The 26655-nt window shown below is 39.7% G+C and overlaps 29 non-coding genes across 29 annotated transcripts; 18 read left to right on the forward strand and 11 right to left on the reverse strand.

Annotated features, from left to right (window-relative positions):
- Positions 1-3446: 3446 nt before the first annotated feature.
- Positions 3447-3518, reverse strand: TRNAD-GUC (transfer RNA aspartic acid (anticodon GUC)). Its single transcript has one exon. It is a non-coding gene; the product is annotated as a tRNA-Asp (tRNA).
- Positions 3519-4884: 1366 nt separating this feature from the next.
- Positions 4885-4956, reverse strand: TRNAD-GUC (transfer RNA aspartic acid (anticodon GUC)). The gene has a single exon. It is a non-coding gene; the product is annotated as a tRNA-Asp (tRNA).
- A 1373-nt stretch (positions 4957-6329) lies between these two features.
- Positions 6330-6401, reverse strand: TRNAD-GUC (transfer RNA aspartic acid (anticodon GUC)). Its single transcript has one exon. It is a non-coding gene; the product is annotated as a tRNA-Asp (tRNA).
- A 594-nt stretch (positions 6402-6995) lies between these two features.
- On the forward strand, positions 6996-7077 carry TRNAS-UGA (transfer RNA serine (anticodon UGA)). The gene has a single exon. It is a non-coding gene; the product is annotated as a tRNA-Ser (tRNA).
- Positions 7078-7822: 745 nt separating this feature from the next.
- On the forward strand, positions 7823-7904 carry TRNAS-CGA (transfer RNA serine (anticodon CGA)). The gene has a single exon. It is a non-coding gene; the product is annotated as a tRNA-Ser (tRNA).
- Positions 7905-8676: 772 nt separating this feature from the next.
- Positions 8677-8748, reverse strand: TRNAD-GUC (transfer RNA aspartic acid (anticodon GUC)). Its single transcript has one exon. It is a non-coding gene; the product is annotated as a tRNA-Asp (tRNA).
- Positions 8749-9344: 596 nt separating this feature from the next.
- Positions 9345-9426, forward strand: TRNAS-UGA (transfer RNA serine (anticodon UGA)). Its single transcript has one exon. It is a non-coding gene; the product is annotated as a tRNA-Ser (tRNA).
- Positions 9427-10171: 745 nt separating this feature from the next.
- On the forward strand, positions 10172-10253 carry TRNAS-CGA (transfer RNA serine (anticodon CGA)). The gene has a single exon. It is a non-coding gene; the product is annotated as a tRNA-Ser (tRNA).
- Positions 10254-11018: 765 nt separating this feature from the next.
- Positions 11019-11090, reverse strand: TRNAD-GUC (transfer RNA aspartic acid (anticodon GUC)). Its single transcript has one exon. It is a non-coding gene; the product is annotated as a tRNA-Asp (tRNA).
- A 594-nt stretch (positions 11091-11684) lies between these two features.
- On the forward strand, positions 11685-11766 carry TRNAS-UGA (transfer RNA serine (anticodon UGA)). The gene has a single exon. It is a non-coding gene; the product is annotated as a tRNA-Ser (tRNA).
- Positions 11767-12511: 745 nt separating this feature from the next.
- On the forward strand, positions 12512-12593 carry TRNAS-CGA (transfer RNA serine (anticodon CGA)). The gene has a single exon. It is a non-coding gene; the product is annotated as a tRNA-Ser (tRNA).
- Positions 12594-13351: 758 nt separating this feature from the next.
- Positions 13352-13423, reverse strand: TRNAD-GUC (transfer RNA aspartic acid (anticodon GUC)). Its single transcript has one exon. It is a non-coding gene; the product is annotated as a tRNA-Asp (tRNA).
- Positions 13424-14015: 592 nt separating this feature from the next.
- Positions 14016-14097, forward strand: TRNAS-UGA (transfer RNA serine (anticodon UGA)). The gene has a single exon. It is a non-coding gene; the product is annotated as a tRNA-Ser (tRNA).
- Positions 14098-14842: 745 nt separating this feature from the next.
- TRNAS-CGA (transfer RNA serine (anticodon CGA)) lies at positions 14843-14924 on the forward strand. Its single transcript has one exon. It is a non-coding gene; the product is annotated as a tRNA-Ser (tRNA).
- A 772-nt stretch (positions 14925-15696) lies between these two features.
- On the reverse strand, positions 15697-15768 carry TRNAD-GUC (transfer RNA aspartic acid (anticodon GUC)). The gene has a single exon. It is a non-coding gene; the product is annotated as a tRNA-Asp (tRNA).
- Positions 15769-16362: 594 nt separating this feature from the next.
- Positions 16363-16444, forward strand: TRNAS-UGA (transfer RNA serine (anticodon UGA)). Its single transcript has one exon. It is a non-coding gene; the product is annotated as a tRNA-Ser (tRNA).
- Positions 16445-17177: 733 nt separating this feature from the next.
- Positions 17178-17259, forward strand: TRNAS-CGA (transfer RNA serine (anticodon CGA)). The gene has a single exon. It is a non-coding gene; the product is annotated as a tRNA-Ser (tRNA).
- Positions 17260-17696: 437 nt separating this feature from the next.
- On the reverse strand, positions 17697-17768 carry TRNAD-GUC (transfer RNA aspartic acid (anticodon GUC)). The gene has a single exon. It is a non-coding gene; the product is annotated as a tRNA-Asp (tRNA).
- A 594-nt stretch (positions 17769-18362) lies between these two features.
- TRNAS-UGA (transfer RNA serine (anticodon UGA)) lies at positions 18363-18444 on the forward strand. The gene has a single exon. It is a non-coding gene; the product is annotated as a tRNA-Ser (tRNA).
- A 745-nt stretch (positions 18445-19189) lies between these two features.
- Positions 19190-19271, forward strand: TRNAS-CGA (transfer RNA serine (anticodon CGA)). The gene has a single exon. It is a non-coding gene; the product is annotated as a tRNA-Ser (tRNA).
- A 772-nt stretch (positions 19272-20043) lies between these two features.
- TRNAD-GUC (transfer RNA aspartic acid (anticodon GUC)) lies at positions 20044-20115 on the reverse strand. Its single transcript has one exon. It is a non-coding gene; the product is annotated as a tRNA-Asp (tRNA).
- Positions 20116-20709: 594 nt separating this feature from the next.
- TRNAS-UGA (transfer RNA serine (anticodon UGA)) lies at positions 20710-20791 on the forward strand. The gene has a single exon. It is a non-coding gene; the product is annotated as a tRNA-Ser (tRNA).
- A 745-nt stretch (positions 20792-21536) lies between these two features.
- On the forward strand, positions 21537-21618 carry TRNAS-CGA (transfer RNA serine (anticodon CGA)). Its single transcript has one exon. It is a non-coding gene; the product is annotated as a tRNA-Ser (tRNA).
- Positions 21619-22390: 772 nt separating this feature from the next.
- TRNAD-GUC (transfer RNA aspartic acid (anticodon GUC)) lies at positions 22391-22462 on the reverse strand. Its single transcript has one exon. It is a non-coding gene; the product is annotated as a tRNA-Asp (tRNA).
- Positions 22463-23056: 594 nt separating this feature from the next.
- On the forward strand, positions 23057-23138 carry TRNAS-UGA (transfer RNA serine (anticodon UGA)). Its single transcript has one exon. It is a non-coding gene; the product is annotated as a tRNA-Ser (tRNA).
- Positions 23139-23883: 745 nt separating this feature from the next.
- Positions 23884-23965, forward strand: TRNAS-CGA (transfer RNA serine (anticodon CGA)). Its single transcript has one exon. It is a non-coding gene; the product is annotated as a tRNA-Ser (tRNA).
- A 758-nt stretch (positions 23966-24723) lies between these two features.
- On the reverse strand, positions 24724-24795 carry TRNAD-GUC (transfer RNA aspartic acid (anticodon GUC)). Its single transcript has one exon. It is a non-coding gene; the product is annotated as a tRNA-Asp (tRNA).
- Positions 24796-25387: 592 nt separating this feature from the next.
- Positions 25388-25469, forward strand: TRNAS-UGA (transfer RNA serine (anticodon UGA)). The gene has a single exon. It is a non-coding gene; the product is annotated as a tRNA-Ser (tRNA).
- A 745-nt stretch (positions 25470-26214) lies between these two features.
- Positions 26215-26296, forward strand: TRNAS-CGA (transfer RNA serine (anticodon CGA)). The gene has a single exon. It is a non-coding gene; the product is annotated as a tRNA-Ser (tRNA).
- Positions 26297-26655: the final 359 nt, after the last annotated feature.

The following is a 26655-nucleotide window of genomic DNA, read 5'->3' on the forward strand; positions in this document are numbered from 1 at the left end:
CAAACCCCCAATTTTGGTTTTATTAACACCACGATTTGACCAACTGAGCTAACCGGCCATGTTTGTAGGATTAACCAATACAGGAAGGACTGGAAACATGCGCAAATGCAACCATTCTGTTTTTGTGGGATGAATTTTTCCCACATGTGGTGATTCTTGGTGGTACAGTGGCGGCAAAAAAAATCTTTACATTTGTGCAGTAAAAAAAAACTTTACGTGTAATATCCGCATCATGATTTCACTTCTTAAAAGTTCACACAATGAAGGAGATAATCAAAAACTATATAATAGCAAAGCTGGCTTAGTAAAATGTAAATATCAATACTAATTAATTAAAATACTAATTGTAACGAAATATCCACAATAAAACACTTGAACGTTAAGATTTTGTGGTTTCGTTGAAGTTGTAAAGATTTTTTTTGCCGGCACTGTAGATGCCTCTGTAATGAGTGACAATCAAACAATAAAATATAAACAGCTTGTGAATAAAAATATATTGTTGGAAGAATTAAGTTTTCGTTCCAGAGTTCCAGAGTCCAGAGTCCAGAGTAAGAATATAATAAATCTCCCCGTCAGGGAATCGAACCCTGGTCTCCCGCGTGACAGGCGGGGATACTTGCCAGTATACTAACGAGGATTGGTTGCGTCTTGTCCTCTGACACCACATGACTAGAAAGTAAACATGAGGTATGTGAGTGATGATGTGAACCACTGTGGGCTCTGCTCATTTTCCATTTTTGCGCTTTCATTTGTGCAAAAAGCCATAACTTTCTTTATTTTTCTGTAGATGTAGCCGCATGAGGGCTTGCTTTCTACAAGACAAGTTGTAGCTTTGAATTACACTAGCCATTTTACCATATCATGTACTATCATGTACATATATATATATGTCATTGTGATATATACAAAACCAACCACTAAAGCACTCCAGATAAATCAAAAAACCTTAGCGGAAACCCTTCAGTGCCGTCTTGTCATCCGACCCGTTCGCTCATTCCACTTGAAAAGAAGTATGAAATTAGTTATGTTCCATATGTCCCAAGAGATTGACCTTTTCTCTTTCCTCCTCAGAAACCTCACATCAGACCTGTCGCTGTCTGTAAGGCAATTTGCTGGTGAGGAAACCCTCCCACAGCTTAGTTAGTAAATGGAAGACCCAACTCACTGGACTTGGTTAAGGCGTTGGACTCGAAATCCAATGGGGTTTTCCCGCACAGGTTCAAATCCTGTTCACAGCGATGTATTTTATACAGAGAGTCAAGTTCTTACAGAAAAAATTCACAAAAACATTGAGAAATATCCAAAACCAGTCTCTAAAACACTTTATTGCCATCCAAAACATGTTGCAACTAAGAAACTGCTGAATAAGAAGAAACCTACTTCAGACATAGACCTACTTGTGAAGGTGACCTTTAAGGAGCCATTCCCAGCCCGTACAGGGATCAAACCCCCAATTTTGGTTTTATTAACACCACGATTTGACCAACTGAGCTAACCGGCCATGTTTGTAGGATTAACCAATACAGGAAGGACTGGAAACATGCGCAAATGCAACCATTCTGTTTTTGTGGGATGAATTTTTCCCACATGTGGTGATTCTTGGTGGTACAGTGGCGGCAAAAAAAATCTTTACATTTGTGCAGTAAAAAAAAACTTTACGTGTAATATCCGCATCATGATTTCACTTCTTAAAAGTTCACACAATGAAGGAGATAATCAAAAACTATATAATAGCAAAGCTGGCTTAGTAAAATGTAAATATCAATACTAATTAATTAAAATACTAATTGTAACGAAATATCCACAATAAAACACTTGAACGTTAAGATTTTGTGGTTTCGTTGAAGTTGTAAAGATTTTTTTTGCCGGCACTGTAGATGCCTCTGTAATGAGTGACAATCAAACAATAAAATATAAACAGCTTGTGAATAAAAATATATTGTTGGAAGAATTAAGTTTTCGTTCCAGAGTTCCAGAGTCCAGAGTAAGAATATAATAAATCTCCCCGTCAGGGAAAAGAACCCTGGTCTCCCGCGTGACAGGCGGGGATACTTGCCACTATACTAACGAGGATTGGTTGCGTCTTGTCCTCTGACACCACATGACTAGAAAGTAAACATGAGGTATGTGAGTGATGATGTGAACCACTGTGGGCTCTGCTCATTTTCCATTTTTGCGCTTTCATTTGTGCAAAAAGCCATAACTTTCTTTATTTTTCTGTAGATGTAGCCGCATGAGGGCTTGCTTTCTACAAGACAAGTTGTAGCTTTGAATTACACTAGCCATTTTACCATATCATGTACTATCATGTACATATATATATATGTCATTGTGATATATACAAAACAAACCACTAAAGCACTCCAGATAAATCAAAAAACCTTAGCGGAAACCCTTCAGTGCCGTCTTGTCATCCGACCCGTTCGCTCATTCCACTTGAAAAGAAGTATGAAATTAGTTATGTTCCATATGTCCCAAGAGATTGACCTTTTCTCTTTCCTCCTCAGAAACCTCACATCAGACCTGTCGCTGTCTGTAAGGCAATTTGCTGGTGAGGAAACCCTCCCACAGCTTAGTTAGTAAATGGAAGACCCAACTCACTGGACTTGGTTAAGGCGTTGGACTCGAAATCCAATGGGGTTTTCCCGCACAGGTTCAAATCCTGTTCACAGCGATGTATTTTATACAGAGAGAGTCAAGTTCTTTCAGAAAAAATTCACAAAAACATTGAGAAATATCCAAAACCAGTCTCTAAAACACTTTATTGCCATCCAAAACATGTTGCAACTAAGAAACTGCTGAATAAGAAGAAACCTACTTCAGACATAGACCTACTTGTGAAGGTGACCTTTAAGGAGCCATTCCCAGCCCGTACAGGGATCAAACCCCCAATTTTGGTTTTATTAACACCACGATTTGACCAACTGAGCTAACCGGCCATGTTTGTAGGATTAACCAATACAGGAAGGACTGGAAACATGCGCAAATGCAACCATTCTGTTTTTGTGGGATGAATTTTTCCCACATGTGGTGATTCTTGGTGGTACAGTGGCGGCAAAAAAAATCTTTACATTTGTGCAGTAAAAAAAAACTTTACGTGTAATATCCGCATCATGATTTCACTTCTTAAAAGTTCACACAATGAAGGAGATAATCAAAAACTATATAATAGCAAAGCTGGCTTAGTAAAATGTAAATATCAATACTAATTAATTAAAATACTAATTGTAACGAAATATCCACAATAAAACACTTGAACGTTAAGATTTTGTGGTTTCGTTGAAGTTGTAAAGATTTTTTTTGCCGGCACTGTAGATGCCTCTGTAATGAGTGACAATCAAACAATAAAATATAAACAGCTTGTGAATAAAAATATATTGTTGGAAGAATTAAGTTTTCGTTCCAGAGTTCCAGAGTCCAGAGTCCAGAGTAAGAATATAATAAATCTCCCCGTCAGGGAATCGAACCCTGGTCTCCCGCGTGACAGGCGGGGATACTTGCCACTATACTAACGAGGATTGGTTGCATCTTGTCCTCTGACACCACATGACTAGAAAGTAAACATGAGGTATGTGAGTGATGATGTGAACCACTGTGGGCTCTGCTCATTTTCCATTTTTGCGCTTTCATTTGTGCAAAAAGCCATAACTTTCTTTATTTTTCTGTAGATGTAGCCGCATGAGGGCTTGCTTTCTACAAGACAAGTTGTAGCTTTGAATTACACTAGCCATTTTACCATATCATGTACTATCATGTACATATATATATATATGTCATTGTGATATATACAAAACCAACCACTAAAGCACTCCAGATAAATCAAAAAACCTTAGCGGAAACCCTTCAGTGCCGTCTTGTCATCCGACCCGTTCGCTCATTCCACTTGAAAAGAAGTATGAAATTAGTTATGTTCCATATGTCCCAAGAGATTGACCTTTTCTCTTTCCTCCTCAGAAACCTCACATCAGACCTGTCGCTGTCTGTAAGGCAATTTGCTGGTGAGGAAACCCTCCCACAGCTTAGTTAGTAAATGGAAGACCCAACTCACTGGACTTGGTTAAGGCGTTGGACTCGAAATCCAATGGGGTTTTCCCGCACAGGTTCAAATCCTGTTCACAGCGATGTATTTTATACAGAGAGTCAAGTTCTTTCAGAAAAAATTCACAAAAACATTGAGAAATATCCAAAACCAGTCTCTAAAACACTTTATTGCCATCCAAAACATGTTGCAACTAAGAAACTGCTGAATAAGAAGAAACCTACTTCAGACATAGACCTACTTGTGAAGGTGACCTTTAAGGAGCCATTCCCAGCCCGTACAGGGATCAAACCCCCAATTTTGGTTTTATTAACACCACGATTTGACCAACTGAGCTAACCGGCCATGTTTGTAGGATTAACCAATACAGGAAGGACTGGAAACATGCGCAAATGCAACCATTCTGTTTTTGTGGGATGAATTTTTCCCACATGTGGTGATTCTTGGTGGTACAGTGGCGGCAAAAAAAATCTTTACATTTGTGCAGTAAAAAAAAACTTTACGTGTAATATCCGCATCATGATTTCACTTCTTAAAAGTTCACACAATGAAGGAGATAATCAAAAACTATATAATAGCAAAGCTGGCTTAGTAAAATGTAAATATCAATACTAATTAATTAAAATACTAATTGTAACGAAATATCCACAATAAAACACTTGAACGTTAAGATTTTGTGGTTTCGTTGAAGTTGTAAAGATTTTTTTTGCCGGCACTGTAGATGCCTCTGTAATGAGTGACAATCAAACAATAAAATATAAACAGCTTGTGAATAAAAATATATTGTTGGAAGAATTAAGTTTTCGTTCCAGAGTTCCAGAGTCCAGAGTAAGAATATAATAAATCTCCCCGTCAGGGAATCGAACCCTGGTCTCCCGCGTGACAGGCGGGGATACTTGCCACTATACTAACGAGGATTGGTTGCGTCTTGTCCTCTGACACCACATGACTAGAAAGTAAACATGAGGTATGTGAGTGATGATGTGAACCACTGTGGGCTCTGCTCATTTTCCATTTTTGCGCTTTCATTTGTGCAAAAAGCCATAACTTTCTTTATTTTTCTGTAGATGTAGCCGCATGAGGGCTTGCTTTCTACAAGACAAGTTGTAGCTTTGAATTACACTAGCCATTTTACCATATCATGTACTATCATGTACATATATATATATGTCATTGTGATATATACAAAACCAACCACTAAAGCACTCCAGATAAATCAAAAAACCTTAGCGGAAACCCTTCAGTGCCGTCTTGTCATCCGACCCGTTCGCTCATTCCACTTGAAAAGAAGTATGAAATTAGTTATGTTCCATATGTCCCAAGAGATTGACCTTTTCTCTTTCCTCCTCAGAAACCTCACATCAGACCTGTCGCTGTCTGTAAGGCAATTTGCTGGTGAGGAAACCCTCCCACAGCTTAGTTAGTAAATGGAAGACCCAACTCACTGGACTTGGTTAAGGCGTTGGACTCGAAATCCAATGGGGTTTTCCCGCACAGGTTCAAATCCTGTTCACAGCGATGTATTTTATACAGAGAGAGTCAAGTTCTTTCAGAAAAAATTCACAAAAACATTGAGAAATATCCAAAACCAGTCTCTAAAACACTTTATTGCCATCCAAAACATGTTGCAACTAAGAAACTGCTGAATAAGAAGAAACCTACTTCAGACATAGACCTACTTGTGAAGGTGACCTTTAAGGAGCCATTCCCAGCCCGTACAGGGATCAAACCCCCAATTTTGGTTTTATTAACACCACGATTTGACCAACTGAGCTAACCGGCCATGTTTGTAGGATTAACCAATACAGGAAGGACTGGAAACATGCGCAAATGCAACCATTCTGTTTTTGTGGGATGAATTTTTCCCACATGTGGTGATTCTTGGTGGTACAGTGGCGGCAAAAAAAATCTTTACATTTGTGCAGTAAAAAAAAACTTTACGTGTAATATCCGCATCATGATTTCACTTCTTAAAAGTGCACACAATGAAGGAGATAATCAAAAACTATATAATAGCAAAGCTGGCTTAGTAAAATGTAAATATCAATACTAATTAATTAAAATACTAATTGTAACGAAATATCCACAATAAAACACTTGAACGTTAAGATTTTGTGGTTTCGTTGAAGTTGTAAAGATTTTTTTTGCCGCCACTGTAGATGCCTCTGTAATGAGTGACAATCAAACAATAAAATATAAACAGCTTGTGAATAAAAATATATTGTTGGAAGAATTAAGTTTTCGTTCCAGAGTTCCAGAGTCCAGAGTCCAGAGTAAGAATATAATAAATCTCCCCGTCAGGGAATCGAACCCTGGTCTCCCGCGTGACAGGCGGGGATACTTGCCACTATACTAACGAGGATTGGTTGCGTCTTGTCCTCTGACACCACATGACTAGAAAGTAAACATGAGGTATGTGAGTGATGATGTGAACCACTGTGGGCTCTGCTCATTTTCCATTTTTGCGCTTTCATTTGTGCAAAAAGCCATAACTTTCTTTATTTTTCTGTAGATGTAGCCGCATGAGGGCTTGCTTTCTACAAGACAAGTTGTAGCTTTGAATTACACTAGCCATTTTACCATATCATGTACTATCATGTACATATATATATATGTCATTGTGATATATACAAAACCAACCACTAAAGCACTCCAGATAAATCAAAAAACCTTAGCGGAAACCCTTCAGTGCCGTCTTGTCATCCGACCCGTTCGCTCATTCCACTTGAAAAGAAGTATGAAATTAGTTATGTTCCATATGTCCCAAGAGATTGACCTTTTCTCTTTCCTCCTCAGAAACCTCACATCAGACCTGTCGCTGTCTGTAAGGCAATTTGCTGGTGAGGAAACCCTCCCACAGCTTAGTTAGTAAATGGAAGACCCAACTCACTTTGAAGACCCAGCCCATAAACTGCAGTCCCCGGAATATGTCTAGGAAAATTGCATGACTCTGTCAGCTGTGGTGGCCGAGTGGTTAAGGCGCTGGACTTGAAATCCAATGGGGTTTCCCCGCACAGGTTCAAATCCTGTTCACAGCGTTGGCTTTTGCTGGACAAAAGCACTGGACCTTCCTGAAAAGTTTAAAATAGTATTTACATTAATAAAATGGGCCAAATGATATGAAAATTTGACAGCCATTCACGTTCCAGTCTTTCAATCTAGGGATGTTTCGCAGGACATTGACGATTTCCTTGGTAGCTCTCAGGAAGCTCTAGTCAGACCTGTCTCAGTTGCTGAAAATGCTCTACCCCAAACCTCTATCAGCAATCAAAAGTCCATTCCTGCATTCAAGCAAAAGCATATGAACTGTGGCTCCCAAAAGACATTGGAGAATCATCAGTGAAGGCATATATTTTGATAGCCGCATGGTTAAGACGTTGGACTTGAAATCCTCACATTGGTTTAAATCATGTTCACAATGCAGTATTTTACCTTGGAAAAGATTGGGTTTGGCTGGTGAAAGTTTAGTGAAATCAAAGTATAGAAAAAGAAAAATAACATGCAGATTAATTCACTGGTAGTATGCAGTTTCCAACCACAATTTGAAGAGTGAGAAAAAGCTAGTTAACCACATCTCTGTGTGCCCCAGGGTACAAGAGTTTTACCTCCTTCTACTCATTGACCTCAGATCACACCTTTATTTTTCAGTAAGTCTACCAAGATGCCTTTCCCGTGACTGCGTCATGCAATAGAGATTCAGGTGAACTTAGCCCAAAACCTTCTTTCAGACCGCCCTCTAGCATGTACTTTGCAAAAACATCTGATTCGTTGCTGTTCGAGTTGGCTGTGATGGCCGAGTGGTTAAGGCGTTGGACTCGAAATCCAATGGGGTTTTCCCGCACAGGTTCAAATCCTGTTCACAGCGATGTATTTTATACAGAGAGAGTCAAGTTCTTTCAGAAAAAATTCACAAAAACATTGAGAAATATCCAAAACCAGTCTCTAAAACACTTTATTGCCATCCAAAACATGTTGCAACTAAGAAACTGCTGAATAAGAAGAAACCTACTTCAGACATAGACCTACTTGTGAAGGTGACCTTTAAGGAGCCATTCCCAGCCCGTACAGGGATCAAACCCCTAATTTTGGTTTTATTAACACCACGATTTGACCAACTGAGCTAACCGGCCATGTTTGTAGGATTAACCAATACAGGAAGGACTGGAAACATGCGCAAATGCAACCATTCTGTTTTTGTGGGATGAATTTTTCCCACATGTGGTGATTCTTGGTGGTACAGTGGCGGCAAAAAAAATCTTTACATTTGTGCAGTAAAAAAAAACTTTACGTGTAAAATCCGCATCATGATTTCACTTCTTAAAAGTGCACACAATGAAGGAGATAATCAAAAACTATATAATAGCAAAGCTGGCTTAGTAAAATGTAAATATCAATACGAATTAATTAAAATACTAATTGTAACGAAATATCCAAAATAAAACACTTGAACGTTAAGATTTTGTGGTTTCGTTGAAGTTGTAAAGATTTTTTTTGCCGGCACTGTAGATGCCTCTGTAATGAGTGACAATCAAACAATAAAATAAAAACAGCTTGTGAATAAAAATATATTGTTGGAAGAATTAAGTTTTCGTTCCAGAGTTCCAGAGTCCAGAGTCCAGAGTAAGAATATAATAAATCTCCCCGTCAGGGAATCGAACCCTGGTCTCCCGCGTGACAGGCGGGGATACTTGCCACTATACTAACGAGGATTGGTTGCGTCTTGTCCTCTGACACCACATGACTAGAAAGTAAACATGAGGTATGTGAGTGATGATGTGAACCACTGTGGGCTCTGCTCATTTTCCATTTTTGCGCTTTCATTTGTGCAAAAAGCCATAACTTTCTTTATTTTTCTGTAGATGTAGCCGCATGAGGGCTTGCTTTCTACAAGACAAGTTGTAGCTTTGAATTACACTAGCCATTTTACCATATCATGTACTATCATGTACATATATATATATATGTCATTGTGATATATACAAAACCAACCACTAAAGCACTCCAGATAAATCAAAAAACCTTAGCGGAAACCCTTCAGTGCCGTCTTGTCATCCGACCCGTTCGCTCATTCCACTTGAAAAGAAGTATGAAATTAGTTATGTTCCATATGTCCCAAGAGATTGACCTTTTCTCTTTCCTCCTCAGAAACCTCACATCAGACCTGTCGCTGTCTGTAAGGCAATTTGCTGGTGAGGAAACCCTCCCACAGCTTAGTTAGTAAATGGAAGACCCAACTCACTTTGAAGACCCAGCCCATAAACTGCAGTCCCCGGAATATGTCTAGGAAAATTGCATGACTCTGTCAGCTGTGGTGGCCGAGTGGTTAAGGCGCTGGACTTGAAATCCAATGGGGTTTCCCCGCACAGGTTCAAATCCTGTTCACAGCGTTGGCTTTTGCTGGACAAAAGCACTGGACCTTCCTGAAAAGTTTAAAATAGTATTTACATTAATAAAATGGGCCAAATGATATGAAAATTTGACAGCCATTCACGTTCCAGTCTTTCAATCTAGGGATGTTTCGCAGGACATTGACGATTTCCTTGGTAGCTCTCAGGAAGCTCTAGTCAGACCTGTCTCAGTTGCTGAAAATGCTCTACCCCAAACCTCTATCAGCAATCAAAAGTCCATTCCTGCATTCAAGCAAAAGCATATGAACTGTGGCTCCCAAAAGACATTGGAGAATCATCAGTGAAGGCATATATTTTGATAGCCGCATGGTTAAGACGTTGGACTTGAAATCCTCACATTGGTTTAAATCATGTTCACAATGCAGTATTTTACCTTGGAAAAGATTGGGTTTGGCTGGTGAAAGTTTAGTGAAATCAAAGTATAGAAAAAGAAAAATAACATGCAGATTAATTCACTGGTAGTATGCAGTTTCCAACCACAATTTGAAGAGTGAGAAAAAGCTAGCTAACCACATCTCTGTGTGCCCCAGGGTACAAGAGTTTTACCTCCTTCTACTCATTGACCTCAGATCACACCTTTATTTTTCAGTAAGTCTACCAAGATGCCTTTCCCGTGACTGCGTCATGCAATAGAGATTCAGGTGAACTTAGCCCAAAACCTTCTTTCAGACCGCCCTCTAGCATGTACTTTGCAAAAACATCTGATTCGTTGCTGTTCGAGTTGGCTGTGATGGCCGAGTGGTTAAGGCGTTGGACTCGAAATCCAATGGGGTTTTCCCGCACAGGTTCAAATCCTGTTCACAGCGATGTATTTTATACAGAGAGAGTCAAGTTCTTTCAGAAAAAATTCACAAAAACATTGAGAAATATCCAAAACCAGTCTCTAAAACACTTTATTGCCATCCAAAACATGTTGCAACTAAGAAACTGCTGAATAAGAAGAAACCTACTTCAGACATAGACCTACTTGTGAAGGTGACCTTTAAGGAGCCATTCCCAGCCCGTACAGGGATCAAACCCCTAATTTTGGTTTTATTAACACCACGATTTGACCAACTGAGCTAACCGGCCATGTTTGTAGGATTAACCAATACAGGAAGGACTGGAAACATGCGCAAATGCAACCATTCTGTTTTTGTGGGATGAATTTTTCCCACATGTGGTGATTCTTGGTGGTACAGTGGCGGCAAAAAAAATCTTTACATTTGTGCAGTAAAAAAAAACTTTACGTGTAAAATCCGCATCATAATTTCACTTCTTAAAAGTGCACACAATGAAGGAGATAATCAAAAACTATATAATAGCAAAGCTGGCTTAGTAAAATGTAAATATCAATACTAATTAATTAAAATACTAATTGTAACGAAATATCCACAATAAAACACTTGAACGTTAAGATTTTGTGGTTTCGTTGAAGTTGTAAAGATTTTTTTTGCCGGCACTGTAGATGCCTCTGTAATGAGTGACAATCAAACAATAAAATATAAACAGCTTGTGAATAAAAATATATTGTTGGAAGAATTAAGTTTTCGTTCCAGAGTTCCAGAGTCCAGAGTAAGAATATAATAAATCTCCCCGTCAGGGAATCGAACCCTGGTCTCCCGCGTGACAGGCGGGGATACTTGCCACTATACTAACGAGGATTGGTTGCGTCTTGTCCTCTGACACCACATGACTAGAAAGTAAACATGAGGTATGTGAGTGATGATGTGAACCACTGTGGGCTCTGCTCATTTTCCATTTTTGCGCTTTCATTTGTGCAAAAAGCCATAACTTTCTTTATTTTTCTGTAGATGTAGCCGCATGAGGGCTTGCTTTCTACAAGACAAGTTGTAGCTTTGAATTACACTAGCCATTTTACCATATCATGTACTATCATGTACATATATATATATGTCATTGTGATATATACAAAACCAACCACTAAAGCACTCCAGATAAATCAAAAAACCTTAGCGGAAACCCTTCAGTGCCGTCTTGTCATCCGACCCGTTCGCTCATTCCACTTGAAAAGAAGTATGAAATTAGTTATGTTCCATATGTCCCAAGAGATTGACCTTTTCTCTTTCCTCCTCAGAAACCTCACATCAGACCTGTCGCTGTCTGTAAGGCAATTTGCTGGTGAGGAAACCCTCCCACAGCTTAGTTAGTAAATGGAAGACCCAACTCACTTTGAAGACCCAGCCCATAAACTGCAGTCCCCGGAATATGTCTAGGAAAATTGCATGACTCTGTCAGCTGTGGTGGCCGAGTGGTTAAGGCGCTGGACTTGAAATCCAATGGGGTTTCCCCGCACAGGTTCAAATCCTGTTCACAGCGTTGGCTTTTGCTGGACAAAAGCACTGGACCTTCCTGAAAAGTTTAAAATAGTATTTACATTAATAAAATGGGCCAAATGATATGAAAATTTGACAGCCATTCACGTTCCAGTCTTTCAATCTAGGGATGTTTCGCAGGACATTGACGATTTCCTTGGTAGCTCTCAGGAAGCTCTAGTCAGACCTGTCTCAGTTGCTGAAAATGCTCTACCCCAAACCTCTATCAGCAATCAAAAGTCCATTCCTGCATTCAAGCAAAAGCATATGAACTGTGGCTCCCAAAAGACATTGGAGAATCATCAGTGAAGGCATATATTTTGATAGCCGCATGGTTAAGACGTTGGACTTGAAATCCTCACATTGGTTTAAATCATGTTCACAATGCAGTATTTTACCTTGGAAAAGATTGGGTTTGGCTGGTGAAAGTTTAGTGAAATCAAAGTATAGAAAAAGAAAAATAACATGCAGATTAATTCACTGGTAGTATGCAGTTTCCAACCACAATTTGAAGAGTGAGAAAAAGCTAGTTAACCACATCTCTGTGTGCCCCAGGGTACAAGAGTTTTACCTCCTTCTACTCATTGACCTCAGATCACACCTTTATTTTTCAGTAAGTCTACCAAGATGCCTTTCCCGTGACTGCGTCATGCAATAGAGATTCAGGTGAACTTAGCCCAAAACCTTCTTTCAGACCGCCCTCTAGCATGTACTTTGCAAAAACATCTGATTCGTTGCTGTTCGAGTTGGCTGTGATGGCCGAGTGGTTAAGGCGTTGGACTCGAAATCCAATGGGGTTTTCCCGCACAGGTTCAAATCCTGTTCACAGCGATGTATTTTATACAGAGAGAGTCAAGTTCTTTCAGAAAAAATTCACAAAAACATTGAGAAATATCCAAAACCAGTCTCTAAAACACTTTATTGCCATCCAAAACATGTTGCAACTAAGAAACTGCTGAATAAGAAGAAACCTACTTCAGACATAGACCTACTTGTGAAGGTGACGTTTAAGGAGCCATTCCCAGCCCGTACAGGGATCAAACCCCTAATTTTGGTTTTATTAACACCACGATTTGACCAACTGAGCTAACCGGCCATGTTTGTAGGATTAACCAATACAGGAAGGACTGGAAACATGCGCAAATGCAACCATTCTGTTTTTGTGGGATGAATTTTTCCCACATGTGGTGATTCTTGGTGGTACAGTGGAGGCAAAAAAAATCTTTACATTTGTGCAGTAAAAAAAAACTTTACGTGTAAAATCCGCATCATGATTTCACTTCTTAAAAGTGCACACAATGAAGGAGATAATCAAAAACTATATAATAGCAAAGCTGGCTTAGTAAAATGTAAATATCAATACTAATTAATTAAAATACTAATTGTAACGAAATATCCACAATAAAACACTTGAACGTTAAGATTTTGTGGTTTCGTTGAAGTTGTAAAGATTTTTTTTGCCGGCACTGTAGATGCCTCTGTAATGAGTGACAATCAAACAATAAAATATAAACAGCTTGTGAATAAAAATATATTGTTGGAAGAATTAAGTTTTCGTTCCAGAGTTCCAGAGTCAGAATATAATAAATCTCCCCGTCAGGGAATCGAACCCTGGTCTCCCGCGTGACAGGCGGGGATACTTGCCACTATACTAACGAGGATTGGTTGCGTCTTGTCCTCTGACACCACATGACTAGAAAGTAAACATGAGGTATGTGAGTGATGATGTGAACCACTGTGAGCTCTGCTCATTTTCCATTTTTGCGCTTTCATTTGTGCAAAAAGCCATAACTTTCTTTATTTTTCTGTAGATGTAGCCGCATGAGGGCTTGCTTTCTACAAGACAACTTGTAGCTTTGAATTACACTAGCCATTTTACCATATCATGTACTATCATGTACATATATATATATGTCATTGTGATATATACAAAACCAACCACTAAAGCACTCCAGATAAATCAAAAAACCTTAGCGGAAACCCTTCAGTGCCGTCTTGTCATCCGACCCGTTCGCTCATTCCACTTGAAAAGAAGTATGAAATTAGTTATGTTCCATATGTCCCAAGAGATTGACCTTTTCTTTCCTCCTCAGAAACCTCACATCAGACCTGTCGCTGTCTGTAAGGCAATTTGCTGGTGAGGAAACCCTCCCACAGCTTAGTTAGTAAATGGAAGACCCAACTCACTTTCAAGACCCAGCCCATAAACTGCAGTCCCCGGAATATGTCTAGGAAAATTGCATGACTCTGTCAGCTGTGGTGGCCGAGTGGTTAAGGCGCTGGACTTGAAATCCAATGGGGTTTCCCCGCACAGGTTCAAATCCTGTTCACAGCGTTGGCTTTTGCTGGACAAAAGCACTGGACCTTCCTGAAAAGTTTAAAATAGTATTTACATTAATAAAATGGGCCAAATGATATGAAAATTTGACAGCCATTCACGTTCCAGTCTTTCAATCTAGGGATGTTTCGCAGGACATTGACGATTTCCTTGGTAGCTCTCAGGAAGCTCTAGTCAGACCTGTCTCAGTTGCTGAAAATGCTCTACCCCAAACCTCTATCAGCAATCAAAAGTCCATTCCTGCATTCAAGCAAAAGCATATGAACTGTGGCTCCCAAAAGACATTGGAGAATCATCAGTGAAGGCATATATTTTGATAGCCGCATGGTTAAGACGTTGGACTTGAAATCCTCACATTGGTTTAAATCATGTTCACAATGCAGTATTTTACCTTGGAAAAGATTGGGTTTGGCTGGTGAAAGTTTAGTGAAATCAAAGTATAGAAAAAGAAAAATAACATGCAGATTAATTCACTGGTAGTATGCAGTTTCCAACCACAATTTGAAGAGTGAGAAAAAGCTAGTTAACCACATCTCTGTGTGCCCCAGGGTACAAGAGTTTTACCTCCTTCTACTCATTGACCTCAGATCACACCTTTATTTTTCAGTAAGTCTACCAAGATGCCTTTCCCGTGACTGCGTCATGCAATAGAGATTCAGGTGAACTTAGCCCAAAACCTTCTTTCAGACCGCCCTCTAGCATGTACTTTGCAAAAACATCTGATTCGTTGCTGTTCGAGTTGGCTGTGATGGCCGAGTGGTTAAGGCGTTGGACTCGAAATCCAATGGGGTTTTCCCGCACAGGTTCAAATCCTGTTCACAGCGATGTATTTTATACAGAGAGAGTCAAGTTCTTTCAGAAAAAATTCACAAAAACATTGAGAAATATCCAAAACCAGTCTCTAAAACACTTTATTGCCATCCAAAACATGTTGCAACTAAGAAACTGCTGAATAAGAAGAAACCTACTTCAGACATAGACCTACTTGTGAAGGTGACCTTTAAGGAGCCATTCCCAGCCCGTACAGGGATCAAACCCCTAATTTTGGTTTTATTAACACCACGATTTGACCAACTGAGCTAACCGGCCATGTTTGTAGGATTAACCAATACAGGAAGGACTGGAAACATGCGCAAATGCAACCATTCTGTTTTTGTGGGATGAATTTTTCCCACATGTGGTGATTCTTGGTGGTACAGTGGCGGCAAAAAAAATCTTTACATTTGTGCAGTAAAAAAAAACTTTACGTGTAAAATCCGCATCATGATTTCACTTCTTAAAAGTGCACACAATGAAGGAGATAATCAAAAACTATATAATAGCAAAGCTGGCTTAGTAAAATGTAAATATCAATACTAATTAATTAAAATACTAATTGTAACGAAATATCCACAATAAAACACTTGAACGTTAAGATTTTGTGGTTTCGTTGAAGTTGTAAAGATTTTTTTTGCTGGCACTGTAGATGCCTCTGTAATGAGTGACAATCAAACAATAAAATATAAACAGCTTGTGAATAAAAATATATTGTTGGAAGAATTAAGTTTTCGTTCCAGAGTTCCAGAGTCCAGAGTCCAGAGTAAGAATATAATAAATCTCCCCGTCAGGGAATCGAACCCTGGTCTCCCGCGTGACAGGCGGGGATACTTGCCACTATACTAACGAGGATTGGTTGTGTCTTGTCCTCTGACACCACATGACTAGAAAGTAAACATGAGGTATGTGAGTGATGATGTGAACCACTGTGGGCTCTGCTCATTTTCCATTTTTGCGCTTTCATTTGTGCAAAAAGCCATAACTTTCTTTATTTTTCTGTAGATGTAGCCGCATGAGGGCTTGCTTTCTACAAGACAAGTTGTAGCTTTGAATTACACTAGCCATTTTACCATATCATGTACTATCATGTACATATATATATATGTCATTGTGATATATACAAAACCAACCACTAAAGCACTCCAGATAAATCAAAAAACCTTAGCGGAAACCCTTCAGTGCCGTCTTGTCATCCGACCCGTTCGCTCATTCCACTTGAAAAGAAGTATGAAATTAGTTATGTTCCATATGTCCCAAGAGATTGACCTTTTCTCTTTCCTCCTCAGAAACCTCACATCAGACCTGTCGCTGTCTGTAAGGCAATTTGCTGGTGAGGAAACCCTCCCACAGCTTAGTTAGTAAATGGAAGACCCAACTCACTTTGAAGACCCAGCCCATAAACTGCAGTCCCCGGAATATGTCTAGGAAAATTGCATGACTCTGTCAGCTGTGGTGGCCGAGTGGTTAAGGCGCTGGACTTGAAATCCAATGGGGTTTCCCTGCACAGGTTCAAATCCTGTTCACAGCGTTGGCTTTTGCTGGACAAAAGCACTGGACCTTCCTGAAAAGTTTAAAATAGTATTTACATTAATAAAATGGGCCAAATGATATGAAAATTTGACAGCCATTCACGTTCCAGTCTTTCAATCTAGGGATGTTTCGCAGGACATTGACGATTTCCTTGGTAGCTCTCAGGAAGCTCTAGTCAGACCTGTCTCAGTTGCTGAAAATGCTCTACCCCAAACCTCTATCAGCAATCAAAAGTCCATTCCTGCATTCAAGCAAAAGCATATGAAAAAGACATTGGAGAATCATCAGTGAAGGCATATATTTTGATAGCCGCATGGTTAAGACGTTGGACTTGAAATCCTCACATTGGTTTAAATCATGTTCACAATGCAGTATTTTACCTTGGAAAAGATTGGGTTTGGCTGGTGAAAGTTTAGTGAAATCAAAGTATAGAAAAAGAAAAATAACATGCAGATTAATTCACTGGTAGTATGCAGTTTCCAACCACAATTTGAAGAGTGAGAAAAAGCTAGTTAACCACATCTCTGTGTGCCCCAGGGTACAAGAGTTTTACCTCCTTCTACTCATTGACCTCAGATCACACCTTTATTTTTCAGTAAGTCTACCAAGATGCCTTTCCCGTGACTGCGTCATGCAATAGAGATTCAGGTGAACTTAGCCCAAAACCTTCTTTCAGACCGCCCTCTAGCATGTACTTTGCAAAAACATCTGATTCGTTGCTGTTCGAGTTGGCTGTGATGGCCGAGTGGTTAAGGCGTTGGACTCGAAATCCAATGGGGTTTTCCCGCACAGGTTCAAATCCTGTTCACAGCGATGTATTTTATACAGAGAGAGTCAAGTTCTTTCAGAAAAAATTCACAAAAACATTGAGAAATATCCAAAACCAGTCTCTAAAACACTTTATTGCCATCCAAAACATGTTGCAACTAAGAAACTGCTGAATAAGAAGAAACCTACTTCAGACATAGACCTACTTGTGAAGGTGACCTTTAAGGAGCCATTCCCAGCCCTAATTAATTAAAATACTAATTGTAACGAAATATCCACAATAAAACACTTGAACGTTAAGATTTTGTGGTTTCGTTGAAGTTGTAAAGATTTTTTTTGCCGGCACTGTAGATGCCTCTGTAATGAGTGACAATCAAACAATAAAATAAAAACAGCTTGTGAATAAAAATATATTGTTGGAAGAATTAAGTTTTCGTTCCAGAGTTCCAGAGTCCAGAGTCCAGAGTAAGAATATAATAAATCTCCCCGTCAGGGAATCGAACCCTGGTCTCCCGCGTGACAGGCGGGGATACTTGCCACTATACTAACGAGGATTGGTTGCGTCTTGTCCTCTGACACCACATGACTAGAAAGTAAACATGAGGTATGTGAGTGATGATGTGAACCACTGTGGGCTCTGCTCATTTTCCATTTTTGCGCTTTCATTTGTGCAAAAAGCCATAACTTTCTTTATTTTTCTGTAGATGTAGCCGCATGAGGGCTTGCTTTCTACAAGACAAGTTGTAGCTTTGAATTACACTAGCCATTTTACCATATCATGTACTATCATGTACATATATATATATGTCATTGTGATATATACAAAACCAACCACTAAAGCACTCCAGATAAATCAAAAAACCTTAGCGGAAACCCTTCAGTGCCGTCTTGTCATCCGACCCGTTCGCTCATTCCACTTGAAAAGAAGTATGAAATTAGTTATGTTCCATATGTCCCAAGAGATTGACCTTTTCTCTTTCCTCCTCAGAAACCTCACATCAGACCTGTCGCTGTCTGTAAGGCAATTTGCTGGTGAGGAAACCCTCCCACAGCTTAGTTAGTAAATGGAAGACCCAACTCACTTTGAAGACCCAGCCCATAAACTGCAGTCCCCGGAATATGTCTAGGAAAATTGCATGACTCTGTCAGCTGTGGTGGCCGAGTGGTTAAGGCGCTGGACTTGAAATCCAATGGGGTTTCCCTGCACAGGTTCAAATCCTGTTCACAGCGTTGGCTTTTGCTGGACAAAAGCACTGGACCTTCCTGAAAAGTTTAAAATAGTATTTACATTAATAAAATGGGCCAAATTATATGAAAATTTGACAGCCATTCACGTTCCAGTCTTTCAATCTAGGGATGTTTCGCAGGACATTGACGATTTCCTTGGTAGCTCTCAGGAAGCTCTAGTCAGACCTGTCTCAGTTGCTGAAAATGCTCTACCCCAAACCTCTATCAGCAATCAAAAGTCCATTCCTGCATTCAAGCAAAAGCATATGAACTGTGGCTCCCAAAAGACATTGGAGAATCATCAGTGAAGGCATATATTTTGATAGCCGCATGGTTAAGACGTTGGACTTGAAATCCTCACATTGGTTTAAATCATGTTCACAATGCAGTATTTTACCTTGGAAAAGATTGGGTTTGGCTGGTGAAAGTTTAGTGAAATCAAAGTATAGAAAAAGAAAAATAACATGCAGATTAATTCACTGGTAGTATGCAGTTTCCAACCACAATTTGAAGAGTGAGAAAAAGCTAGTTAACCACATCTCTGTGTGCCCCAGGGTACAAGAGTTTTACCTCCTTCTACTCATTGACCTCAGATCACACCTTTATTTTTCAGTAAGTCTACCAAGATGCCTTTCCCGTGACTGCGTCATGCAATAGAGATTCAGGTGAACTTAGCCCAAAACCTTCTTTCAGACCGCCCTCTAGCATGTACTTTGCAAAAACATCTGATTCGTTGCTGTTCGAGTTGGCTGTGATGGCCGAGTGGTTAAGGCGTTGGACTCGAAATCCAATGGGGTTTTCCCGCACAGGTTCAAATCCTGTTCACAGCGATGTATTTTATACAGAGAGAGTCAAGTTCTTTCAGAAAAAATTCACAAAAACATTGAGAAATATCCAAAACCAGTCTCTAAAACACTTTATTGCCATCCAAAACATGTTGCAACTAAGAAACTGCTGAATAAGAAGAAACCTACTTCAGACATAGACCTACTTGTGAAGGTGACCTTTAAGGAGCCATTCCCAGCCCGTACAGGGATCAAACCCCTAATTTTGGTTTTATTAACACCACGATTTGACCAACTGAGCTAACCGGCCATGTTTGTAGGATTAACCAATACAGGAAGGACTGGAAACATGCGCAAATGCAACCATTCTGTTTTTGTGGGATGAATTTTTCCCACATGTGGTGATTCTTGGTGGTACAGTGGCGGCAAAAAAAATCTTTACATTTGTGCAGTAAAAAAAAACTTTACGTGTAAAATCCGCATCATGATTTCACTTCTTAAAAGTGCACACAATGAAGGAGATAATCAAAAACTATATAATAGCAAAGCTGGCTTAGTAAAATGTAAATATCAATACTAATTAATTAAAATACTAATTGTAACGAAATATCCACAATAAAACACTTGAACGTTAAGATTTTGTGGTTTCGTTGAAGTTGTAAAGATTTTTTTTGCCGGCACTGTAGATGCCTCTGTAATGAGTGACAATCAAACAATAAAATAAAAACAGCTTGTGAATAAAAATATATTGTTGGAAGAATTAAGTTTTCGTTCCAGAGTTCCAGAGTCCAGAGTCCAGAGTAAGAATATAATAAATCTCCCCGTCAGGGAATCGAACCCTGGTCTCCCGCGTGACAGGCGGGGATACTTGCCACTATACTAACGAGGATTGGTTGCGTCTTGTCCTCTGACACCACATGACTAGAAAGTAAACATGAGGTATGTGAGTGATGATGTGAACCACTGTGGGCTCTGCTCATTTTCCATTTTTGCGCTTTCATTTGTGCAAAAAGCCATAACTTTCTTTATTTTTCTGTAGATGTAGCCGCATGAGGGCTTGCTTTCTACAAGACAAGTTGTAGCTTTGAATTACACTAGCCATTTTACCATATCATGTACTATCATGTACATATATATATATGTCATTGTGATATATACAAAACCAACCACTAAAGCACTCCAGATAAATCAAAAAACCTTAGCGGAAACCCTTCAGTGCCGTCTTGTCATCCGACCCGTTCGCTCATTCCACTTGAAAAGAAGTATGAAATTAGTTATGTTCCATATGTCCCAAGAGATTGACCTTTTCTCTTTCCTCCTCAGAAACCTCACATCAGACCTGTCGCTGTCTGTAAGGCAATTTGCTGGTGAGGAAACCCTCCCACAGCTTAGTTAGTAAATGGAAGACCCAACTCACTTTGAAGACCCAGCCCATAAACTGCAGTCCCCGGAATATGTCTAGGAAAATTGCATGACTCTGTCAGCTGTGGTGGCCGAGTGGTTAAGGCGCTGGACTTGAAATCCAATGGGGTTTCCCCGCACAGGTTCAAATCCTGTTCACAGCGTTGGCTTTTGCTGGACAAAAGCACTGGACCTTCCTGAAAAGTTTAAAATAGTATTTACATTAATAAAATGGGCCAAATGATATGAAAATTTGACAGCCATTCACGTTCCAGTCTTTCAATCTAGGGATGTTTCGCAGGACATTGACGATTTCCTTGGTAGCTCTCAGGAAGCTCTAGTCAGACCTGTCTCAGTTGCTGAAAATGCTCTACCCCAAACCTCTATCAGCAATCAAAAGTCCATTCCTGCATTCAAGCAAAAGCATATGAACTGTGGCTCCCAAAAGACATTGGAGAATCATCAGTGAAGGCATATATTTTGATAGCCGCATGGTTAAGACGTTGGACTTGAAATCCTCACATTGGTTTAAATCATGTTCACAATGCAGTATTTTACCTTGGAAAAGATTGGGTTTGGCTGGTGAAAGTTTAGTGAAATCAAAGTATAGAAAAAGAAAAATAACATGCAGATTAATTCACTGGTAGTATGCAGTTTCCAACCACAATTTGAAGAGTGAGAAAAAGCTAGCTAACCACATCTCTGTGTGCCCCAGGGTACAAGAGTTTTACCTCCTTCTACTCATTGACCTCAGATCACACCTTTATTTTTCAGTAAGTCTACCAAGATGCCTTTCCCGTGACTGCGTCATGCAATAGAGATTCAGGTGAACTTAGCCCAAAACCTTCTTTCAGACCGCCCTCTAGCATGTACTTTGCAAAAACATCTGATTCGTTGCTGTTCGAGTTGGCTGTGATGGCCGAGTGGTTAAGGCGTTGGACTCGAAATCCAATGGGGTTTTCCCGCACAGGTTCAAATCCTGTTCACAGCGATGTATTTTATACAGAGAGAGTCAAGTTCTTTCAGAAAAAATTCACAAAAACATTGAGAAATATCCAAAACCAGTCTCTAAAACACTTTATTGCCATCCAAAACATGTTGCAACTAAGAAACTGCTGAATAAGAAGAAACCTACTTCAGACATAGACCTACTTGTGAAGGTGACCTTTAAGGAGCCATTCCCAGCCCGTACAGGGATCAAACCCCTAATTTTGGTTTTATTAACACCACGATTTGACCAACTGAGCTAACCGGCCATGTTTGTAGGATTAACCAATACAGGAAGGACTGGAAACATGCGCAAATGCAACCATTCTGTTTTTGTGGGATGAATTTTTCCCACATGTGGTGATTCTTGGTGGTACAGTGGCGGCAAAAAAAATCTTTACATTTGTGCAGTAAAAAAAAACTTTACGTGTAAAATCCGCATCATAATTTCACTTCTTAAAAGTGCACACAATGAAGGAGATAATCAAAAACTATATAATAGCAAAGCTGGCTTAGTAAAATGTAAATATCAATACTAATTAATTAAAATACTAATTGTAACGAAATATCCACAATAAAACACTTGAACGTTAAGATTTTGTGGTTTCGTTGAAGTTGTAAAGATTTTTTTTGCCGGCACTGTAGATGCCTCTGTAATGAGTGACAATCAAACAATAAAATAAAAACAGCTTGTGAATAAAAATATATTGTTGGAAGAATTAAGTTTTCGTTCCAGAGTTCCAGAGTCCAGAGTCCAGAGTAAGAATATAATAAATCTCCCCGTCAGGGAATCGAACCCTGGTCTCCCGCGTGACAGGCGGGGATACTTGCCACTATACTAACGAGGATTGGTTGCGTCTTGTCCTCTGACACCACATGACTAGAAAGTAAACATGAGGTATGTGAGTGATGATGTGAACCACTGTGGGCTCTGCTCATTTTCCATTTTTGCGCTTTCATTTGTGCAAAAAGCCATAACTTTCTTTATTTTTCTGTAGATGTAGCCGCATGAGGGCTTGCTTTCTACAAGACAAGTTGTAGCTTTGAATTACACTAGCCATTTTACCATATCATGTACTATCATGTACATATATATATATGTCATTGTGATATATACAAAACCAACCACTAAAGCACTCCAGATAAATCAAAAAACCTTAGCGGAAACCCTTCAGTGCCGTCTTGTCATCCGACCCGTTCGCTCATTCCACTTGAAAGGAAGTATGAAATTAGTTATGTTCCATATGTCCCAAGAGATTGACCTTTTCTCTTTCCTCCTCAGAAACCTCACATCAGACCTGTCGCTGTCTGTAAGGCAATTTGCTGGTGAGGAAACCCTCCCACAGCTTAGTTAGTAAATGGAAGACCCAACTCACTTTGAAGACCCAGCCCATAAACTGCAGTCCCCGGAATATGTCTAGGAAAATTGCATGACTCTGTCAGCTGTGGTGGCCGAGTGGTTAAGGCGCTGGACTTGAAATCCAATGGGGTTTCCCCGCACAGGTTCAAATCCTGTTCACAGCGTTGGCTTTTGCTGGACAAAAGCACTGGACCTTCCTGAAAAGTTTAAAATAGTATTTACATTAATAAAATGGGCCAAATGATATGAAAATTTGACAGCCATTCACGTTCCAGTCTTTCAATCTAGGGATGTTTCGCAGGACATTGACGATTTCCTTGGTAGCTCTCAGGAAGCTCTAGTCAGACCTGTCTCAGTTGCTGAAAATGCTCTACCCCAAACCTCTATCAGCAATCAAAAGTCCATTCCTGCATTCAAGCAAAAGCATATGAACTGTGGCTCCCAAAAGACATTGGAGAATCATCAGTGAAGGCATATATTTTGATAGCCGCATGGTTAAGACGTTGGACTTGAAATCCTCACATTGGTTTAAATCATGTTCACAATGCAGTATTTTACCTTGGAAAAGATTGGGTTTGGCTGGTGAAAGTTTAGTGAAATCAAAGTATAGAAAAAGAAAAATAACATGCAGATTAATTCACTGGTAGTATGCAGTTTCCAACCACAATTTGAAGAGTGAGAAAAAGCTAGTTAACCACATCTCTGTGTGCCCCAGGGTACAAGAGTTTTACCTCCTTCTACTCATTGACCTCAGATCACACCTTTATTTTTCAGTAAGTCTACCAAGATGCCTTTCCCGTGACTGCGTCATGCAATAGAGATTCAGGTGAACTTAGCCCAAAACCTTCTTTCAGACCGCCCTCTAGCATGTACTTTGCAAAAACATCTGATTCGTTGCTGTTCGAGTTGGCTGTGATGGCCGAGTGGTTAAGGCGTTGGACTCGAAATCCAATGGGGTTTTCCCGCACAGGTTCAAATCCTGTTCACAGCGATGTATTTTATACAGAGAGAGTCAAGTTCTTTCAGAAAAAATTCACAAAAACATTGAGAAATATCCAAAACCAGTCTCTAAAACACTTTATTGCCATCCAAAACATGTTGCAACTAAGAAACTGCTGAATAAGAAGAAACCTACTTCAGACATAGACCTACTTGTGAAGGTGACCTTTAAGGAGCCATTCCCAGCCCGTACAGGGATCAAACCCCTAATTTTGGTTTTATTAACACCACGATTTGACCAACTGAGCTAACCGGCCATGTTTGTAGGATTAACCAATACAGGAAGGACTGGAAACATGCGCAAATGCAACCATTCTGTTTTTGTGGGATGAATTTTTCCCACATGTGGTGATTCTTGGTGGTACAGTGGAGGCAAAAAAAATCTTTACATTTGTGCAGTAAAAAAAAACTTTACGTGTAAAATCCGCATCATGATTTCACTTCTTAAAAGTGCACACAATGAAGGAGATAATCAAAAACTATATAATAGCAAAGCTGGCTTAGTAAAATGTAAATATCAATACTAATTAATTAAAATACTAATTGTAACGAAATATCCACAATAAAACACTTGAACGTTAAGATTTTGTGGTTTCGTTGAAGTTGTAAAGATTTTTTTTGCCGGCACTGTAGATGCCTCTGTAATGAGTGACAATCAAACAATAAAATATAAACAGCTTGTGAATAAAAATATATTGTTGGAAGAATTAAGTTTTCGTTCCAGAGTTCCAGAGTCAGAATATAATAAATCTCCCCGTCAGGGAATCGAACCCTGGTCTCCCGCGTGACAGGCGGGGATACTTGCCACTATACTAACGAGGATTGGTTGCGTCTTGTCCTCTGACACCACATGACTAGAAAGTAAACATGAGGTATGTGAGTGATGATGTGAACCACTGTGGGCTCTGCTCATTTTCCATTTTTGCGCTTTCATTTGTGCAAAAAGCCATAACTTTCTTTATTTTTCTGTAGATGTAGCCGCATGAGGGCTTGCTTTCTACAAGACAACTTGTAGCTTTGAATTACACTAGCCATTTTACCATATCATGTACTATCATGTACATATATATATATGTCATTGTGATATATACAAAACCAACCACTAAAGCACTCCAGATAAATCAAAAAACCTTAGCGGAAACCCTTCAGTGCCGTCTTGTCATCCGACCCGTTCGCTCATTCCACTTGAAAAGAAGTATGAAATTAGTTATGTTCCATATGTCCCAAGAGATTGACCTTTTCTTTCCTCCTCAGAAACCTCACATCAGACCTGTCGCTGTCTGTAAGGCAATTTGCTGGTGAGGAAACCCTCCCACAGCTTAGTTAGTAAATGGAAGACCCAACTCACTTTCAAGACCCAGCCCATAAACTGCAGTCCCCGGAATATGTCTAGGAAAATTGCATGACTCTGTCAGCTGTGGTGGCCGAGTGGTTAAGGCGCTGGACTTGAAATCCAATGGGGTTTCCCCGCACAGGTTCAAATCCTGTTCACAGCGTTGGCTTTTGCTGGACAAAAGCACTGGACCTTCCTGAAAAGTTTAAAATAGTATTTACATTAATAAAATGGGCCAAATGATATGAAAATTTGACAGCCATTCACGTTCCAGTCTTTCAATCTAGGGATGTTTCGCAGGACATTGACGATTTCCTTGGTAGCTCTCAGGAAGCTCTAGTCAGACCTGTCTCAGTTGCTGAAAATGCTCTACCCCAAACCTCTATCAGCAATCAAAAGTCCATTCCTGCATTCAAGCAAAAGCATATGAACTGTGGCTCCCAAAAGACATTGGAGAATCATCAGTGAAGGCATATATTTTGATAGCCGCATGGTTAAGACGTTGGACTTGAAATCCTCACATTGGTTTAAATCATGTTCACAATGCAGTATTTTACCTTGGAAAAGATTGGGTTTGGCTGGTGAAAGTTTAGTGAAATCAAAGTATAGAAAAAGAAAAATAACATGCAGATTAATTCACTGGTAGTATGCAGTTTCCAACCACAATTTGAAGAGTGAGAAAAAGCTAGTTAACCACATCTCTGTGTGCCCCAGGGTACAAGAGTTTTACCTCCTTCTACTCATTGACCTCAGATCACACCTTTATTTTTCAGTAAGTCTACCAAGATGCCTTTCCCGTGACTGCGTCATGCAATAGAGATTCAGGTGAACTTAGCCCAAAACCTTCTTTCAGACCGCCCTCTAGCATGTACTTTGCAAAAACATCTGATTCGTTGCTGTTCGAGTTGGCTGTGATGGCCGAGTGGTTAAGGCGTTGGACTCGAAATCCAATGGGGTTTTCCCGCACAGGTTCAAATCCTGTTCACAGCGATGTATTTTATACAGAGAGAGTCAAGTTCTTTCAGAAAAAATTCACAAAAACATTGAGAAATATCCAAAACCAGTCTCTAAAACACTTTATTGCCATCCAAAACATGTTGCAACTAAGAAACTGCTGAATAAGAAGAAACCTACTTCAGACATAGACCTACTTGTGAAGGTGACCTTTAAGGAGCCATTCCCAGCCCGTACAGGGATCAAACCCCTAATTTTGGTTTTATTAACACCACGATTTGACCAACTGAGCTAACCGGCCATGTTTGTAGGATTAACCAATACAGGAAGGACTGGAAACATGCGCAAATGCAACCATTCTGTTTTTGTGGGATGAATTTTTCCCACATGTGGTG

The sequence above is a fragment of the Phyllobates terribilis genome, unplaced genomic scaffold (genome assembly GCF_046119375.1).
Source record: "Phyllobates terribilis strain yellow unplaced genomic scaffold, ASM4611937v1 Scaffold_11__3_contigs__length_659146591, whole genome shotgun sequence".
Classification (NCBI taxonomy): Eukaryota; Metazoa; Chordata; class Amphibia; order Anura; family Dendrobatidae; genus Phyllobates; species Phyllobates terribilis.